This window comes from Physeter macrocephalus, chromosome 19 (assembly GCF_002837175.3).
Source record: "Physeter macrocephalus isolate SW-GA chromosome 19, ASM283717v5, whole genome shotgun sequence".
Classification (NCBI taxonomy): Eukaryota; Metazoa; Chordata; class Mammalia; order Artiodactyla; family Physeteridae; genus Physeter; species Physeter macrocephalus.
The window spans coordinates 3291826-3299879 of NC_041232.1; positions in this window are offsets into that span (position 1 = coordinate 3291826).

The following is an 8054-nucleotide window of genomic DNA, read 5'->3' on the forward strand; positions in this document are numbered from 1 at the left end:
ATAGTGAAGAATTTTATGTAAGTAATATATATGTACCGAGAGAGAGAGAGATTGTTATTGATCATTGAGCACGGAACTCCCAGGAGCCGATCTCTTCAGCCTGAAAGCTGGGAACGCTGGTGATGTAATTCAGTTTGTGTCCAAAGATTTGGGAACCAGGGGTCCAGGGATGTAAATTCCAGTCTGAGGGCTGGAGAAGTGGCAGTGAAATGTCCCAGCTCATACAGTGAGAAGAGAAAACAGACGTGAAATCTTCCTGCCTTTTCCTTTTGCTCTACACAGACCCTCAACAGATTGGGTGATGTCCACACACACTGCGAAAGGCAATGTATTTACTGAGTCCCCAGATTCAAATGCTCATCTCATCCAGGAACACCTGCCCGGACCCATCCAGAAAGGATGCTTCATCTGAGTCCCCTGTGACCAGTCAACGTGACACATAAAATTAACCATCTCAGCCACGATCCACCTTGATTTGCCCCACAATGAGGTCCCAGCCAGGACAGGGCAGTTTCAGTGGTAAAACTGGGAAACTTCTGGCAATCAGGAGACTTGGTCATGGCCCAGTTCTGGTGCTTATGCTTGGGTCCGCCCAGATGTTCAAACCAGGAGCTCGATGCTGACGATGCAGTATTATTCTGCCATAAGAAGGAGTCATGTACTCATATGTGCTTCAAGGGGAAAGAACATTGAAAACATTTTAAAGAATGAGAGAAGCCAGACACAAAGGGCCACATAGGGTATCATGGCATTGGTGTGAAAAATCTGGAATAGGCAGGAAGTACATTAATGTTTGGAGGGCTGGAGTGACAGGGAAAGGGGATTGCCTGGTGACAGATGAGGTGTTCCTTTTCCGGGGATGAAAATATCCTGGAAGATTGAGTGTCAGTGGATGTTCAAACTTGTGACTACATTAAAAAACACTGGATCAATCACCTTAAAATGATGTATGTTATGGATTGTGAAGCCTATGGTAGAAAGAATATGAAGGATTAGTTACTGACAGATACAAATTACACTCAAATGATTCAGAAAATGTTTTGTGTTCCTGAGTGTGTGCTGTGTGTGCATACGGATGTGTGTGCGAATAGACATACAAAGGCAGAGAGAGAATGAGAGAAAACGGGATATGAGAAAGGCGAATATTGCAAAGTCTTAAATAGTGAATCTGGGAAAAGGTTCTGCAAGACTTCCTTATAGACCTTTAAATTTTTATTTAAGTTTGTAATTACTACAAAATAAAAACAAAAACAAATGAAAGCCTCAGATTAGGAGTGAAGGGATGAATGAGCTCAGAGGACGTTTTAGCCTCACTTTTTAGCTGGTTTGCAGGGAGAGAAATACCAGCTGAAGTCCCTCAGGCAATGAGCTCCTGGACCTTCAGGGTCTCTGCTGGGATGGGACTGTGTCTCTGGGAACCACAGGGCAGTGGACATTCCGCAGCGCCCTCTGCTGGATGCCTATCTCCAAGGTCTCTATGTTTGGGAAAGAGACAGGCCCACCAGGGGAAACACCTGCTGTTTGCTGGGTGGCTGGTGGGAGCCCCAGCTGCAGCCTTGTCCCTTCCCCGCCCCCACCTCTTTGTTCTGAAGCATCTGCACATAGAATCCACGAGCAGGTCCTTGACCCCCAGCCCCCCACCGCGGGTCCCAGACTGGCCCTGGACCCTAGAGTCTCTGCGTCCCTGTACAGCAGGGCTCTTCTGAGAAGATGAAACTCTGTGACACGTTGTCCTTAGTCAGGACACTGACCATTACAGGGCCCAGGAAATGGGGCCATCCTGGGATGTCCCTGTCATCCACTATTTGAGTCAAGATGTCGTTGGCCAATAATCCCGATAACCACTCTTTGGGTTTTGCGGGTGGAAGGTGAGGACAGGGGCCCGAGGGGCTGGGGTGACTTAGAGATTCCATCCCGTCTCCTCCCGGCACCACAGGGGAGCTGGGGGTGTGCATCCCCTTCCCTCACCTGTCCCCTCGGCAGGATGGGCCCCCTGCATCCCTCTCCCCTGCCTCTGCAGGGCTCGGAGGAGGAGACCTGGGACCTCCCCACTTCCTCCTCCTCCTCCTCCTCCTCCTCCCAGCTCAGCACCAGCCACCCTGTCCCTCCTCATCCCCTCCATGCCCCTGTCCTTTGTCCTGCAGACTCATCAGCATGGAATTGTCACCTGCCTCCCCAGGTGACTCAGACCCACCCCTGCAGGGTCTCTAATCTTGTCTCAGGACGACCTTGTCTCAGGGTGAGTGACCTTGAGGAGATCTCATTTCAGGGCAGAGGAACCTATATGATAAATGACTCCACCCCCGTAGGTAAACTGATGAGAAATATGGGCCCAGGAGATGAAGCTGAATTCTCAAAAGCGTTCAAAAAAAGGAATAATGTAAGAAGGAGTTAGAGCCCATCAGGATGGAGGGAGCCCTAATGGAAATGAGGGAAGATGCCAGGGTTTAAGGGGCTGGGAGGAGGGGCTGGGTCAGAGTTCACCTCAGGGCCCAGCCGCAGGGACCTTTCCTCAGGCAGGTCTATCTGCCCCACGGTGCAAGTGAGGATTCTCCTCTGTTCTCAGTGGGAGGTCCTCACCCCAGAGCTGGTGTCTCGCTGAGGTCAGGCTCCTCTGTTCACAGAGACGCTGAACCCAGTGTGTTTTCTGTGTTTTCTAGACAGAGAATCAGGGCGGACTGGTCTTTCCCAAGATTATCACTGTCTCAGTATCTGAATTGTCTAGTTCCTGATTATGAGGAAAGCTGACAATTGGTGTAATTGCCCTTTGCATCCCAGGGTTTATGCTCCTGCCTCTGGGCACAGGGCCCCGCGGGTGATGCAGATGGAGTACCCGGTCCCCACAGAGCAGACCCCCGCATCCTTCCCAGGTACAATGGGGCGGCGGCACCCAGCAGTGAGGTGCTGGGTGTGTGTGTGTGTGTAACCGAACAAGACCCCTATGGAGCCTTCCAGGGACAGGCCATCCCCAATATCCTCTGCTTTAGCTCTTCTCTGAAGTACCTGGATAATAGTATTTGATGCAAATTTCCTGAGTTGTTTTGCAGATGTGAAATCCCAGCAACACCCACCAGATGGAAGAACTACTTGGTGACCACGAGCACATAGCTTCAGGCCCCCAGGAGCCTAAGGACTGATAATGTTAAGCCCTGTGACTCCACCGTGCTGCTTCACCATCAGCCAATCAGAGAACTGTGCACAAGCTGATCATGTACCCTGCCACCACCTCTCTCTTGGCCTTTAAACATGCTTTGCTAAAACCCTCAAGAGTCTGGAATGTCGGCAGATGCCAGACAGGAGATGCCTAGGAAACCAGCCTCTGGTAAGAGCCTTGTTGGTCTGATGAGTCTCCCTGTGATACAATTCTTCACACACATTGTCACCATTTGACGCTGGGGATGAAGCCCGTCCCTCGGAAAGGCGTCCGGGAAGATTCTCCTGCTTTCCTCAGACTTGACCTCATCCACCATTGCCCTTGGCTGATTTTCCTTTGTCTCCTCTCACTGAAGGAAATCACAGCCATGAGGTTGACTCCCTACTGAGTCCCGAGAGTCTTCTCAGTGGGCCCAAAATGGGCGTTTTGGGGGCATTTTTTTAATTTGAAAAAATTTTTATAATTTTTTCACTTGACCTAGAATTTTTTTTGACCAAGTAGCAATTTAGCAGGCTTCTACCTTTTTCAGTTCCAGAAATACCACGATTAACAAGCCAATGACGGAGATCTGCACACGTCAGACTCTTCTCATTGCTGTTTTGACTCCACTGGCCATGACGGTAGCCTTGCTCTTGGTAGCGGAGGGCCACCCCTTGGCCCTGGCCACCAAGGATACAGCTCCTCCCGTTACGTTTAGGATTTGCAGCTGAGGGGCTGCAGTTCCCACTATAAGTTCTGGCTTGGAGAAGAGTGAGCACAGAGCCATTCAAGGATGCTCCAATCTCATTACCTTTTGAATCCCTTTGTCTCCAGGCAGGTCTGGCTTCTCTAGGTCACTCACGAGGGACCATCTTGGATTTTGCTTCCGCCAACCAACCCCCCCACTTCTGGGGCTCTTTCTACCTCCCCGAGCTGCAGGGAACATGAAACGCAGAGTCCCTGTGGAGTGAGCCCAGATCACAAATCCGGCAGATCCAGCTTGATGTTCCTCCCTCCACTGCCCCCCACCCTCGAATCCCTTCCCAACGTGTTCTGGGGATTTCTGTCTGTGTGAATTAGGAGAACCAAGCAGTTCTTGGAGGGCAGTGCCCCTCCCGAGGCTCACACTCTATTCTCATCCTAGGAAATGCTGGGACCCGAGTCTAATTGTTGGTCCAGAAGCAAAGTGGGGCGATGGGGGTGAGGGGTCCTGAGGAGAATCAGCACAGCCTCACGTGGCAGCTTCCTCAGGGAGGCCGTGAACTTTTCCTTGGGCAATGCAGGGTCAATCACCCCAGACAGAGCTGGAAAGACCTGAACTGCTTTGGGTGAGGAGGCGTCTTCCACGGGCAAAGAAAACACATGAGAATTGAGGAACTCGGTGTCCCCGGTCCCTCAGGTCCTCCCACACATCCCCACCCAACCTGCAGGATCTGGTTCTTTCCCAATCACCTTCTTCACTGCAAGGCTGGGACACAACTTTGCTGGAATTTAGCCAATTGAAGGAGGACGGTCTGGGTTGGATTTTCAGCTATTTCAGTCCAGGTGCTGCACGAGATGAGGCTGTCCTCCAGGGCACTCCGGAAATCTCGCAGGTCAATTGTGTGGCCCTTCGGATGGGATCTTGAATCGTTAAGCACATTTTCTCTCCCTACTCTGTCCAACAACATTCTGGGCAGATACCAATGTCATGATATTCTGTAGGATTCCCAAAACGTTCCAAAATATCATATACAGGGTCACTTAGCTCCTCGATTCTTACAAGTGGTTGCTTAGAAGAATCCAAAGCAGGCATTTTTCTCATTTCGATGAACAGTTCATGACATACACTAGCTGTGCTCTCTGTACTAATGGAAATAGCCATTAGCACCATTCAATCGAATCAGATTAGACAGCCAATTCCAGAAACTTTAGAATCAATTAAGAAAAATCACCTTAAAATTCTATTCCTCGTGAACCACTCCGGGTACCAAAATCAGAATTAGTCAGGTTGTTCCAGAGAAACAGGAAAATAGATATATAATTTATTGTAGGAATTGATTCACACCATTATGGAGGCTGAAGGTGTCTCACAATCTATCAGCAAGCTGAGGAACCAGGAAAGCCAGTGATATAATTCAGTCTGAGTCCAGAGGCCTGTGATTCGGGGGCCTAGGATGTAAGTCCCGGTCCGAGATTGAAAGCTGAAGAAGCAGTGCCAATGTCCAGGGTCAGGAGAAGGTGAAGCCTCTCATGACAAGGAGAGAGCAAACGTTCCCTTCCGCCCCCTTTTTGTTCTATTCAGGCTCTCAACTCAAAAATGGTGCCCAGTGCACCGTACCAGTGATCTTCTCTACTCAGTCTGTGGACTCAAATGCCAATGTCCTCCTCCTGAGACATCCTCACAGACACCAAGAAATCATGTTTTAACCACAGTTTAGGCATCTCTTATAACAGGCAAATAGACACATAAAACTAACCATCACACTGCTGTGGAAGAGCTGGAAAGAGGGGCACATCACACAGGATGAGGAAGTGGTTACCATCCCAAGAAAATAACCCCACGAGCATATTTCCCACCACCTTCACTGTAGGCAGAAAGAGGAGCTCAGAGACCACTGACCTCTCACGGCCGAGCTGCACCGAGCTGGCAGCTCAGGGAGGAGAAGCATCTCCAGAGCAATAGGGAGCCTGTGAGCTCAGGGACGTTTTGGTCTCACTTCCCCATGAACTTGGACCACTGTGCCAACTGCTACTACTTGTAATTGAGCCACAGTAATAATCAGCCTCGTCCTCAGCCTTGAGCCCAGAGATGGTCAGGGAGGCCGTGTTGCCAGACTTGGAGCCAGAGAAGCGGTCAGGGATCCCTGAGGGTCGTTTATTGACCTCATAAATCAAGGTTTTGGGGGCCGTGCCTGGGTGCTGTTGGTACCAACTGACATAGTTATAATCCCCGATGTCACTACTGGTTCCAGCACAGGAGATGGTGACCGTCTGTCCCGGATTCCCGGACACTGAAGGAGGCTGAGTCAGGCCGGACTGGGCCCAGGACCCTGGAGAGAGGAGAAACACACTCTGGTCAGTTCTGTGTGGGGCCCAGGGGAAATGGGGCCATCCTGGGATGTCCCTGTCATCCACTATTTGTGTCAAGATGTCGTTGGCCAATAATCCCGATAACCACTCTTTGGGTTTTGCGGGTGGAAGGTGAGGACAGGGGCCCGAGGGGCTGCGGTGACTTAGAGATTCCATCCCGTCTCCTCCCGGCACCACAGGGGAGCTGGGCGTGTGCGTCCCCCTCCCTCACCTGTCCCCTCGGCAGGACGGGCCCCCTGCCCCCTGTCCCCTGCCTCTGCAGGGCTCGGAGGAGGAGCCCTGGGACCTTTATTGGCCTTCCTAGTAAAGGGCTTATGAAGCAGAACAGATTGACGACACTGACCCCACACTCCCCTTTAGGGGGCTCAGGAGGTAGCAGCTGGGGGCTTCATACAGGTCAGGAAACCAGACCAGAACCTCCCCAGACCCAGGCCCTCGCTGCCCTCTGGTGGCCTCAGATGGTGACAACCCAAGCAAGCAGCTGAGTGGGGCTGACCCCCCAGCTCTGACCCCCCCACTTCTTCCTCCTCCTCCTCCTCCTCCCAGCTCAGCACCAGCCACCCTGTCCCTCCGCATCCCCTCCATGAGCTCATTCTTTGTCCTGCAGCCCCATCAGGACAGAATTGTCAACTTCCTCCCCAGGTGACTCAGAAGGGCCCCTGCAAGATCTCTAGTCTTGTCTCAGCATGACCTTGTCTCAGGGACAGTGACCTTGAGTAGATGTCAGCTCAGGGCAGGGGAACCTCACACGATAAATGACTCCACCCACATAGGTACGCGGATGAGAAATATGGGCCCGTGAGATGAATCTGAATTCTCAAAACGCTTTGAAAAAGAATAATGTAAGAAGGATTTTAGTTCCGCCAGGATGGAGCGAGACCTAACAGAAAATGAAGGAAGATGCCAGGGTGTGCAGGGCTGGGAGGGGGGACTGGGTCAGAGTCGGCCTCAGGGCCCAGCTGCAGGGACCTCTCCTCAGGCAGGTCTGTCTGCCACGTGGTGCGAGTGAGGATTCTCCTCTGTCCCCTGTGCTCAGCGGGAGGTCCTCACCCCAGAGCTGGCGCCTCCCTGAGGTCAGACACCTGTGTCCAGATGCTGGACCCATTGTGTTTTCTAGACAGAGAATCAGGGCTGACTGGTCTTTCCCAAGATTGTCACTTTCTCAGTATCTGAAATGTCTAGTTCCTGATTACGAGGAAAGTTGACAACTGGTGTAATTGTCCTTTGCATCCCAGGGTTTATGCTCCTGCCTCTGGGCACAGGGCCCCGGGGGTGATGCAGAAGGAGCTCCAGGTCCCCACAGAGCAGATTCCTGCTTCTTTCCTGGGTACTGTGCAGGGGACCCAGGAGTGATGGCCCTGGTCGTGTGTGTGTGTGTGTGTGTGTGTCTGTCTGTATTTGTGTGGGGCTGTGTGTGTGTTTCTTCACAGAGACAGAGCATAACCTGGACCTGATGGTGAGATGTTGGGTTTCCCTTGGATCCAGGGCCTGAACTCAGGTGCAGGAATACACATAGGATTGTGCACATCAGAGTCACCCCACAGCCTGAGACTAATGTGCTTAGATAGGCCTGCCCACAAGACTCGCCCTTGGTTTGGGTCTTGCGATTAGATTTCAGGAAGGTTTTAGGCTATTCCCCAAGAAGAATGACCCCCTGAGTCTCCACTTTCCTGCAACCTTATGGTTTATTCTGAACCCCTGACCTGCTCCCCAGCGGGAATCTGGAATTTCCGTAGATGCCAGGCACAGGATGCCCAGGAGACCAGCCTCCAGTAAGAGTCTTGTGGGTCTGATGAGGCTCCCTGGGGGACCATTCTTCACACAGGTTGTCACCATTTAACTCTGGTGA